Source organism: Nasonia vitripennis, assembly GCF_009193385.2.
Source record: "Nasonia vitripennis strain AsymCx chromosome 1 unlocalized genomic scaffold, Nvit_psr_1.1 chr1_random0012, whole genome shotgun sequence".
Classification (NCBI taxonomy): Eukaryota; Metazoa; Arthropoda; class Insecta; order Hymenoptera; family Pteromalidae; genus Nasonia; species Nasonia vitripennis.
In genome coordinates, this window is record NW_022279600.1 from 1,617,502 (window position 1) to 1,630,837 (window position 13,336).

Consider the following 13,336-nt stretch of genomic DNA (forward strand, 5'->3'; position numbering starts at 1 on the left):
GTTTAAGACCTTAAGAAAATGATAAACATCTGCATGAAGCCAATGATCTGCTTTTTTGGTTGAATCAGCAGAGAATATAGAAATATTGTTCCTTATATAGAATGTTGGATTCTGGAATTTTATTAAGTAAAACTTGGGGGGGTTTCGATTGGTTGTTAGAGTCATACAACAGATATATGACATTGTGATTGTTTTAACTCGATTTTCTAATATACTTAACACGGCTTCTGTTGCCATATTATGGTGCATTTATCAAAGTTACTATGTCAGTTCTGTCTATTTATTAGTTAATACTATAAATTTCATTGTAAACTAATATAAAAATTTAAGTTAATAACATTAAAGTTTTTAATTTAAGTTGAATATAATATTAAGATAATTTTAAATTTATAAGTTAAAAAATATTAAATGAAAAAGTATATTAATGTGGTAATATAAGCCATGTTTTGTGGTGCGCGTGGGAGCATGGCAGCCAGCAGGATAAATTGCGTACATTATTATACTAGTAATAATATTTATTATTTTAATTTAATATTCAAGTGTTAGCTATTGATTAAATTTAAGTATATATATATTTTATTTTTATTATATTTCCTTTTTAGGCACGACCGCGGTACGGAAGTGCCTTATAGTTTTGTCATTGATAAATGTGTGAGATGCGATATCTCATGCAATTTCTGACTGATTGGGCTGAAATTTTGGGGAGTCTCCCCTTGCAGAAACCTAAAAACTAATTTTTTTTCATCCTGATCGTCTACGTTTTTTTTGAAATGCGGGCACAATTTGTTCAATTTTTGCGTATGTTTTTAAAGAAAAATTTTGGTGTTACACGATTATCTCTGAGAGACTTTAGTCGATCAGGCTAAAAATTTGTGTGCAAACTCCCCTCACCACCAGAACCGTATGGTCCTATTTCCAGCCTAATCCCGCACCTATAAGCAAAATGCGGCCACCTCCAAAAGTCGCTAAAAATGTTTTTTTTTTCTCTAACTCGAATTCTAAGCATTCTACAAAAAAATGTTAAAGGGAAAAGTTGTAGATCTTTAAAAAAATAAAAATTTTTTCTATTGACACCTAAATGTGAAAATGCTTATTATTCAAGTTAAAAGCCCAAAATCATTGTTTTACAGCAGTAGATCAGTTTTTTACTGTAAAAAAAAAGTTGTAGATATTTTGTAAATACAACTTTTCACGATGACAAATACACTTTTTTAATGACTTAACCTAAGGCATAGTCCAAAAAATGATTTTTGGTACACATAACTTGATAACAATCTATATTTTTTTAAATAATAATCAGCACAAACTACTTCTAAAATTCGAGTATATTTTACTGAACTAGAAAAATTTAAACTAAATAAGAATCGAAATAACTCAGATTGAAGAAAGGCTCAGAGGTCCCAGTAAACTATGCTATACACTCTAAACCTAAAGTTGAAAATCTGGAATATTAAAAAGTGATAGCATTACAATTAAGTGTAAATCTGTAAAATTGATTTGCCTAAAGATTAAAATCCATCAATTAATTCTCTGTGAGGATACCATTTACTTTTTAATACTTATAAAGTTTGAAATGGAGGTTTTAATCTTTTCACTTCCTTATTTTCAACTTCAGGTTTAGAGTGTACTTTAACCAATTCATTTTATAAATTAACCCCTATTATTAAACCTTCTCATTTAATAAGGTTTAAACCCTCTTGAAAACCTTCTTGAATCCTTGCTGCAACTTTTTGCAATTTCCATTTTAATTTTATTTGTTTCATCTAAAAGAAAATTGGAGTAAAATTAAAACTAGAAAAAAATTACTTTTATATTAATTTTCAAACAATAACCAGCATCTATACACTGAATGCATGATTATAGATACATATAACCTTCATCTTACAAGCACTGCATCTGCAATAATAAATAATGTTAATCACATGAAATCATATAAATTATGTAGAATATATTGTACCTGAAAGCTATACATGGTGCTTGAATAGTGGAAAATTTTGTATAAGAAAAAAGAAAGAAAGTATAAGGTTTTTAGTATTTTTATTTGACTTAAAAGTAAACTATGTAGTGTTCTAATCATTGAATGACTATAAAAGAGCCGGTAGTTTTGACGCATTTACAGTATCTATAATGTTAAACGTTTAACAAAAGCTTGTCCTGTTATCAAATATCGGAACACCTTTTGTTTGGCATGCGAATCATGCAAATTGTAATTATCTGTGGTGGATTAAAATAGAGTCAACACCTTGTAACTATATTCATACTCCCGGATACACCGGCGATACGAATAAGGTTTTCACATTATTCATCTTTTAGTGGACCCTTTGCCACTATATACATACATTTGTGAGATACACATGTAGGAATAGGCGGGGTGAAGGTGCAAACAAGTCACAGAGTCTTATAGTTTAGTAAAATATATTATAAGTATAACGGTTACATCGTCTTCACTCTTCGGTGGCAGACTTAGATCTAACGCTCCTCGGGGTTGCCGGTCAGCACCACGGCTATACCTGCCCCTTCCACTCGCGCATCGTTCGCTCTCGGCCTCAGCCGGGCCTCACATTTTCTCCACGTGTACATCATGATTTCGAACAGGCTCTCTCAGACCGTCATTCATGCCATAAACCTATAAAACGTTCGCTCGGCTCTCACTCATAAAACCTTTCGCTCGGACCGTTCGCTTTATGGTTTTAATCCGTCGCGCGCTCTAATCCTCATGCTCACAACCGTCCCTCGCATGCAGGCGCCCTCTCTCTCTCTCTCTCTCTCTCTCTCTCTCTCTCTCTCTCTCTCTCTCACACACGCATCTATCCCTCCTACATTCGGCCGTCCTGACAATTTGTCTGCCCTCAGACAATAGGACTCATAAGTAATCATTTACATTCGTTCAGTCTTACAATTATCGAACTTAAGTCAATTATTCATACTCTATAGCTATTACAATTCTATAATTCAAGGTTACGTGCTGTTAAGGGCTTGTTGGACTCTAGCGACATGCTTGTACCATTTAACAGCATCGCCTTCAGCTAGTTTAGTTATTGCCGACTTTATTACGCTGTTTATGCGCTCGACTTGGCCGTTGCCTCTTGGCACTCCGGTGGCGATCGTCAGGTGTTGTACGACTTGCTCCTCGCAATACTGCTTAAATTTGTCGGATGTATATGCCGTCCCTCTATCTGTAATGAATCTCTTCGTATTGCCAAATGTCTCTCTCACGATAGTCAGCTTCTGGATTACTTCTGCTGTGGTGGTATTGCGCAAATGTTGCACTTTGCATATTATCTCTGTTTGCAGTCCTTTCGGCACAAATAATCGTCGCTGGCCTTCTTCTCCTTTATAAATTAGCCCGTTCTCTATGGCATAGTCTTCGAATGCTTCTTTCTCTAAAATTCTCGTAATTGCTCGACAGTGGTCGTCTTGATGTTGTACTCTCTTCAATCTTGCCAGTATTCCGTCTCTTATTACAAGTACACTCGATACTCGGCTTAAAGTATCCACGTGTTTCATCCGGACTCCTGCACGATGTTCCGTCTTATATTTGAACTGTGCTAATAACATAGTCCGCCTGGCTAATTCCGGCGCAAGTTCGTCCTTTTTTAGCGCCAGTTCAAATGTAGTACAATCTGTCACTATTTTAAATTCATTATGCAGTAAGTAGATTCGGAATTTCTTGATCGATTATATAACGGCTAGCATCTCTAACTCGTAACTATGATGTTTTTGCTGAGTCGGTGTCGTCTTCTTGCTGTAATAATATACGGGGTGCAGCTGTCCATCTTTTTCCGATCGCTGCAATAAAATTGACCCGTATCCATCTTTCGAGGCGTCACAGTGCAGCTCTGTCTCTTTACCTGGTTTGAACAGCTGTATCACGGGCTTTTGCATTAATAATTGCTTTATTCTATAAAACACTTCTTTCTGCTCCGGACCCAAGCGATACTTAGCGTCCTTTCATAGTCGGTCCGTCATCGGTCGTGCGATCTTAGCATAGTCAGGTATAAACTTCCTGAACGTCCCCGCTTATCCCAAAAAGCGTTGAAGATGTTTTATGGTCGTCGGCTCTCGGTAGTTCTCGACGCTCTCGATCCTCTTCTGAGAGCATAAAGAAGGAGAGCACATATGGTTTAATCTAGATTTGAATTCGAGAAACTTCACTGCAGGTAATGGCTTGGTTAAGGCATCTGCTAGTTGATTTCCTGTAGGAATATATTTTAATTTTATTACATTTTTCGATAGTTTTGATTTTCGATAGCTAGTTGGGTTAGCGCAAAAAGCGAAAATACAGCTTCATGGTCATTTCCAGGTCGCTTAGGCAACTAGAAGTGCCTTCAGCACAGCTAGAAATTTCAAATATAGCTCCAGGATTGTCTCCGGATAGCAAGAAACACCAAGTAGCACGACCAGATAACGTTGAAGTACCCAGAGACGCCAATCAGCATCACCACAGAGACAGTAAATCTAGCTCCCGGGTCATCTTGATGTATTGAAGAAGTCAGCAACGCTAGCCTACACTGCTTAGACAGTATGAATCAGCTCCAGAGACACTTTGAGACGTTGGAAGTGGCCAGCAACGTCAAGCTACACTGTCCAGACAGTGCGAATCAGCTCCAGGGTAGTGCATGCATGGTCGAATTGGCAGCGATAAATAGTCAATTATCTCTGTCCTCTGTCACCAATGCCACATAGCTACCAGTAGGAGACATCAGAATTACAACACTGATTCAGCTGTAAAAACAGATCACACAATCACAAAGTCACTGATTACGCTGCACATAACACAATAAATATCTGTTTTAAACTGATAAACGCACGAACACAGAAAGAAATACCTTTTGTGGATCTTGTGTGATGAAATCACCTCCCGAATGGCGAGATATGGTCTATGATACAAAGCACTAAGTATATAATAAATGTACTAGAAAGAAATATTCAACTTCAGTAAACAAAGTCGATGTGTCAAAATGATTATGAAATTAACCCATTATATTTATGGTAAACGGTATAGCGTACTACCTTCAAAATTACAATAAGGTTAACCACAACAAACTTCGTTTATAGTCAAAAGTATATGATCTGCGTTAAAATTCTATGAAGACAAAAATTATAAGTCCAGAAAAGTGTAAAATTTCATCTTTCCCTACAAATATTGCAAAATCACATCCTGAATGGCGAAACATGTTCTACCATACAATGCTCTAAGTATACAACAAATGTACAAAAAAAAAAATTTCACTTCCAGTAGACTATGTACAGGTGTAAAAATTACCTCCTGAATGGCGAGACATGGTTTAAGATACTGTTACAATGCGGGTACGCCAAGAGATCGTAAGATGCTCTCTTTGTCAGTCGACTTTGAACAATAAGGCGGGCCAACGGGAGTAAGTTCTACGTTAATATTTGGTTGCCCTGAAAAGGGCTGATTGGTAAATCATGGTAGTCAGAAGGCGTGAAGGACAAGCGCTACTTGCCGAGTCGTGGCTATAGGAAGCCTACGTTAGATAAGGGGGGGGGGGGGGAGGTGAAAGAACTGTATTTGAAAGATGAAAAAAAGCTGAGAATGTGGAGTGGCGATGACCTTGTGCTCTAGTCTGCAGACACGACCGAAACGGGATCCGAGTGCCCCCTAGTATATCTTCCGGGACTAAGTCAAACGGTAGATAATTCGGTGGACCTCGGTCGTTTGACAGCTTAAGCGTCAAGGCACCGAGAAGGAGTGGATTTGGTCCGGGAAACGAGCTTCGACCGGTCACTCGTCCGAGAAGGAACGTCGACGTAGTGCGAGTAGTGTCGGAGCGTCTGAGAGGGCTGGGCTCTGCCAGTCGACCGACTTGCTCGACTGCGCGAGACGAACTCGTGAAAAGGAGTCGGAACCGGACCTATATTCCGGGTGCGCGGACCTTGCCGAGAGCTCTGTCCGAGAGGGTAGGGAGGTCTGCACCGGGCCGAAGCCGGGAGACAACTGATGCTTGCGCCCGAGCGCGCCCGATATTTATAGGCTTTCGGCGCGCAGCACTGACACACTAGTAGGAGTGGGGGTACTTGCGCGCAAGGGACTGTGGGAGAGAGGGAATCGGGTATTGAAGCAACGGCGCGCGGCAGTCGTTGAGAGGGGGGGGGGGGGGTATCAATACAACGCACTGAGTATACATTAAATATGCTAAAAAAATTTTTTTCTTCCTGTAGACGATGTCCAGGTGTAAATCACCTCCCGAATGGCGAGACATGGTCTATAATACAACGCACTAAGTATACAACAAATGTACGAAAAACAAAATTTCACTTCCTGTAGATGATGTTCAGGTGTCAAAATTACCTCCTGAATAGCGATATTTTATCTTTACATTAAAATATTGCAATATTGGTGCACTATAAAAAACGGTAGGAATATTCTTAGATGTTAGGACTCATGTGACAGTTAAAATTTTTTTACAATAGGTAGAAGATGTAGATGTTTGTATTTTGAGATTTCATTATTTTTTCTTAAATTTTACATAATGTATAAAAATGTTTTCTATTAATAATATAGTATGTAGAAGAAATAGAAGAGGACGAAGTATCTTCAGATGATTAAGAATCACCTCATGATGAGCCTTATACAGATGAAATATCAGATGAGACGAGCTATTCTGATGAAGATTCATTAGATAGCTTAGGATTTTCAGAAGAATTCCACGCTGTATAGAATGCTCCTATAATTGAAAGAATTTATTACGAAGGGCCATTATGCCATAAAACTATATATACAGAAGATGGTCAAGATGACAAATATGCAATATGATTTTTACCGAAATTTTATGAGCTATTATGCCCATATATTGATTATATTACTATAGATTCATTAAAAAAAAAATATTATTCACAATAAAACTTACACGAATATTGTGCTCAATAATTTTTAAACGAAAAACTGATTTATATTTTCGAAATTTAATTTTTATGATCTGATAATTACGTTCTGGTTGGTTAATGAACAATCCTCAATTATATTAAAGTTTGTCTGGTAGTCTCTGGCTATAAGTTCACTTCATCCCCAAAACTACCCCTTCTTAGGGGTTGGGGTAAACCGGAAGTTGACCGAAAGTAGACCTGAAGGCGACCAGAAGTCGACCGGCAATGAACCGAAAATGTACCGAAAATGAACAGGAGGTGACCCAGAATGATGTATATTTGCTGAATTACTTATAAGAGGTGAATAGAAAATTAATCAATAAAAATTTTGAAAAGTTTTAAAAGTATTATTCATAAATTGTAAATTATGTTATAGCCTTTCTTATACATTAATATATATGTATATACAAATATTTTAGTGTTAAAATATCAAAATATTAAAAATTATATGTACAATTCTAGTTGTATCTAATACTTAAAATAACATCAATATAGCTCATTTTTAAAAATGTACATTCAAATAAATATTTTACGCAGTATACAGTGAACATATTTCAACGTTAACGTGACAGTTAAATTTTAATAATAAGTATGGGCTATATGAAAAAACAAATCAATTATCTATTGATCCATTATCTGTGTATTTTATAATATCTCATATATTGATCTATTATCAATAAGATATTATAAAATACTATACTATTTTAATCAAATTTTTGTTTTAATGAAGTGTGTTTTGCTATTTTGATTTGATAAATATACAGTGTCATTGTTATCCACATCCATCAGTATGATATTCTCAAAATGATAAATACAATTAATAGTTGTTTTATCAGCTAAACGTATTATTTTATTATCTGTATTATTTTTTAATGAATTTTTAGCAGTTACTTTTTCTTTGTGTTGGCTTCTAAAAGAGTTAATTAATGGTTGCTGTATATAATACATCAAGTTCCTTAATATTTAATCAAAATTTAATTTAAATTCAGTAAATTTTATTCCGTGAGCAACGTTTTTTATAATTGAAATTTTAGCAATTGTTTCAAAATAAATTTTATTTTTATAATTTTTTGGTATTGGAAAAATGATAAAGTTAATGTATCATACATTCTAATCAACTTGGCGACAATAATTTAAAAAAATTAAAATTCGAAAAAATTGAAATATTGGAAAATATAAAATAACAAGAGTTTAGAGTATTTTTGTTTTAAATTTAGAATTTTTTTTAACTGTCATAGTTTTTCAATATTTTCAGTTTCTTAATTTGACTTGTCATTATAAATTAGTGCGTAATTTTTGTGTTTCAAATCCTTATTATGTAAATATATATTTTAACCGAGCGACGTTAGGAGTGAGGTGAATCGCGCTAGTACTGTATTATTGTAACGAGTTGAGCACTGCGGGTAACTCGTAGCGGTATGAGTACCGCTGCGCCGCGACGAAACAGGGTAGACTCGCGCGCGTGAAGAAAAACACGTGGGAATTCGGGAAGAAGAGCGAGAGAGATAGAGAGAGTGAGCGCGCGGGCTAATCCTTCAGGTGCGTGCTCATATAGCTCTCGGCGTTCGGAAGATAAACACAGGACTTCGCTCGCGATATCGTATGCTGTGCTGTGTCCAGCGGATCGAATTGTATCTTGTGTGTGAGTGCGACGCGAAGTCCGGGTATTCCTGATCTCCTTGCTTAGCGGTCCAGCAACGTCTAGTCATGCAGTCTGTCTGGGATCAGGAGCGTCGGCGACGAGATCGTGAAGGTTTGTGTGGCGCGCAGTGACTGTGATTGGGTGCATGAGAGTGTATATCACCCGTGCGAGGGTGATCCGGTGCGCGCGACCTCCACGGCGATATACGCGCGCGAGCGCGATTATTCCAGCGTCGCGGCGAGTCGCAAAGTTGTTGGCGACTTGCGTATTATTATTGTTCATTTATATTTGTAAACTCACGGTTTTGACGGGCTAGTGAAATATAACTTAGCCTTATTATTCTACGTGCTTTTTCGTCATTTCTAGACCTCGCTCGTTTACTTCCGACTTCTGTTCCTTCCTACGAATACCGCCGCCTCCGCGGGCGTTATTTATTAGAACTAATCTAACGCAGTTGAGCAGCCGAGCACATGCCAGATGGCGCGTAGACCTAGCAAAACAGAAGCAGCTGAGACAGCTGCATGCAACGGAGGTGTTTCTGCGGGCGTAGAGGAGTCCTCCGCCGCATCGAGGGAACGCATCCAGTCGTTTAACGCGTTATTCGTTGACCGAATTTACACCCCGTTACATTATATAATTTTTTTAGATTAATTGTTTGTCAAAGTCGAGAAATTAAAAATAAAAATGCTTAACTAAAAGTAAAAGTACCGATTGAATGTTAATGTTGATTTTCTGCGGCAAAGAGCATTTAAGATAAACAGTTTTTTATTTTTCCTTTTTTGTCTGTCTCTATCCCAATTAATTGCAGCATGTTACGACCGTTAAATTTTCTACTTCAATATACTTAATAAAATTTAGTATTTATCCATAACCGTGCTTGTTATACTGCGCAAAGAATTATAACTCCCTTATTCTTTATCAAAATTAAGTATGTTGTCTTATTAAATTAAAAAAAAATTAAATTAAATTTTTAACTGAAGAATCGTTAATAGTGATTAAAATAATAAAAGAAAAATGAACAGTAAAAACAAAAATACATCATAGTTACATATAGAGACTAACGGAGTCAATTCCCTGCGCAGCATGTTTGACAGTAACATAGAGACTAACGGAGTCAATTACATACACAGCGGTATTGGTAGTATAGTATTGCGTATTACGTATAGTATTACGTGTTACGTATAGTATTACGTATTACGTATAGTATTACGTATTACGTATAGTATTACGTATTACGTATAGTATAACGTATTACGTATAGTATTACGTATTACGTATAGTATTACGTATTACGTATAGTATTACGTGTTACGTATAGTATTACGTATTACGTGTAGTATTACGTATTACGTATAGTATTACGTATTACGTATAGTATTACGTATTATACATAGATATAATACTTAGCGTTGGCCCGCTCGATTATCGTGTGGCCCTACTGGAGGAAGCAAGAGCTCTCAGCCCAAATCACCAAGGACTCATTAACATCAATGAGCTGCTTCCTCCAGACATCCACAAGCTGCGCATAAAGGCCAGACTGGAGGCAGAGAAGAGAAGGGGATGCCGCACTTTTGTGAGGGACGGGAGAATTTTTATCCACTCATTGGTGAGGACTTGGGAGATATAATTGTGCTGCTGCATTATAATTTCTTCGACACTCTCCCAAAATCAATAAAATATCAAGAATTTCGCTTCGACTATAGTCCGGCATATTTACTTAGATTTTAAATATTACAAAAATAAAAAAAATGACTCAAATCACATATTTTCAATTATTAAATTAGTATTTGAAGTCGATAAATATCTAAATAAATTTAAAAATTCTACTGCATTACTAGAAATTAGACTGTTTTCTGCAAAAAATAATAAATAAAAAACTACTTAAACAATTATTTAATTGCAAATAGTAATTATTAATTTTTTATTATAAAATAATTTATTGATTAGGAAGCTTTTATGAAATAGATAATAAATAAATATTTTGTAATTCCAAAAGTGTTAAAAGTAAATTTTAATAGATAACTTATAAAATAGTTAAAATTGTATTTTAGTAAAAGATTTATTTTAACTTATTAAATTTTATGAAGTGAAATCAAACTTATACATACATTTAAAATATGGGTAATTAATCGGAATATTTAGCTCTTAAACAATATTTTCTAGAATAATCGCTATGACTTGAAATTATATCAAACATTTTTTAATTTTAAGTAAATTGATTCTTCAAGAAATACCTTCATTACGTATTGCAGAACTTTTTTTATACAAGACATTAATACAAAAATTTTAATAGAAAATGTATATTCGTATTATTTTTAATATTAAATGAAATGATGTAAAAAGTACAATCTTCATTTGTTAACAATAATAAATATTCTGTTACGTTAGATAACAATTTTTTTACATTAACATAACTTTAGATGCAATATTTTATATTAATATGTATGTTATTAATTAATTATTATCGTGTTAAATACAATATTTTACAGATTACATATTGTACAAGTTTAAATAATGAACATACATTTTTTAGTGTTGTTGGTTGTTTATTATTACTTATCTAATAGAAAAGTGCAAAAAATTTAAGTACCTACCAATTTCTGCTGCAAAAATATTTCTAATAGAATTAAAATATTTATACAGTGGAATTATCACTAAATAATTATATTAACTGTTGCCAGTAATTGTATGTATAATCTGTGTGACGACATGGTATGTATTACAAACTTTATAATTCTGCTTATACATATGTATTTTCAACATGCGTGTTTACATGTATGTGTGTATAGCATATGTATACAAACATACGTATGTATGTATATCTATGTATACTTAAAACAATAATAATTTATGAATAAATTAAATGGAAAAACAACAACGTTATTTAAAAACACATAATGCAATTTATTTCTGATTCAAATAATAAATGTGTGTAAAATAAATATAAAAACTTTTTTACTTTATACTTCGATGTTTTACTTTTTCTTTTTCTGTATCGATGGCTTTTTATTGTAAAATTCTATTCATATTTTGGCATTACGGTTTATCAATTTATGATTTTTTAAAAATAAAACATTTAATATTTTTTTTACGTTTTTATCAAACTTTGACGTTTTTCTACAATACTTCGATGTTTTACTTAATCTTTTTCTGTATCGATGATTGGCTTTTTAATAAAAATTTTCGTTAATATTTTTGGCGGAAGGCCGAGTGTGAGACTCTTTCGACAATTTTCGGAGGCTATTTTTATTTTTGCAAATCGAAAGTTCGGGCGGCAGGTACTTCGCGGGGCCGGGGCGCCTGCTTGAAAATCATTCGTGAGTTAAGCGTCGTAGGGGAAGGTTCGACGGAGTCGCGGTGGCAAGACTGAGCGCGGGACTTATTTTAAAAGGCTTATTTCGGGAGCCATTTTTATTTTTCGCACATCAGGAGTTCGGGTAGGTAGGTGGCGACCACCTAGAGGAGTCATTCGCAAGTTAACCGTCGGAAGGGATCATTCGGGGAATAGCGAGACTTATGTTTGGACGCTAGCGAGGGCTCATTTGCGTCTTGGCCGCTGGACAGAGAACATCTAAGAAGGGATTTCATCTCGGATACAAAGTAAAAGTAAAGTTTGAAAAAAAATAATTTGACCTTGAAATGACCTTGTAGGACTGGCTCAAATTCGAGGTCACAATTCTCCCCCCCCCCCCCCCCTATACAACAACTTTGGTCTCTACCACTTTTTTTTAATTTGGCGTTGCTAGAGGAATTACGTAGGCGGGGTTTGATTCTGGCTGCAGGACATTGAGATGACCTTCAGTGCCGCAACCGAACATACCATTCTGAACGTAAAATTTACCGCTCTTTCCATTCCCGCAATAAAAGAATGGGGTTCCTATTTAAAAAACCAAAGTTGACCTTCAAATGACTTTGAAAAACGCGTTCAAAGTCAAATCCAAGGTCACCATCGGGTTGACCCTTCGATATCCTACAACTTTGGTCTCTACCATTTTTTCGATTGTGGCTGTCCCAGACGAGTTATGAGCGGTGCCCGTTTAAATTGGGTCACCCTGTATATATATATATATATATATATATATATATATATATATATATATATATATATATATATATATATATATATATATATATATATATATATATATATATATATATATATAGACACACACACACACACACACACACACACACACACACACACACACACACAGGGTGAGCCATTTTAATCAAACCAGTCTAATAACTCCTAAATTAAGCCGTGAACAGAAAAATTGTTCAGATGAAAGTTGTGCAGGATCAAGGGGGACATCTTTTTGTGCAATTAGTTTTGACCTTGAACTCAAATTTCAAGGTCATTTGAAGGTCAAATTTTTTTAAAGATAGGAACCCCTATTTTTGATAGCAGATTTGGAAAGAACAGGAAATTTTACGTCCGAAACGTCCGAAAGTCAACATCCTCTAAAAGCTCTGGCAGTCGATCTCTGAGCAATGCCAAATAGCTATTCTGGTTAACATTTTGACCGAAAAAATATGGCCCAATCAGGTAACCATTAATGATCCCTCACCACACCATTAAATTCCATCGGTTTTGATGGTCAATAGCCCTGTACCAGTAGGGATTTACAGGTGACCAGTAGTGACTATTGTGCCTATTTAACTGACCATCACTGCGAAATATAGCCTCGTCAGAAAACATAACAAATCTGAAAAAATCTAGATCATTTTGTAAAACTCCTAAAGCCCACTGGCAAAAGTTAATACGCATTAGAAAATGGCGTGGCCTCAGCTCATGAATTAATCTTA

The 13,336-nt window shown here is 35.3% G+C and overlaps 1 protein-coding gene across 3 annotated transcripts in view; it reads left to right on the forward strand.

Annotated features, from left to right (window-relative positions):
* LOC100117164 (protein DDI1 homolog 2) overlaps window positions 1–13,336 on the forward strand; it is a 361,675-nt gene that overhangs the window by 1,359 nt on the left and 346,980 nt on the right. The window lies entirely within an intron of this gene.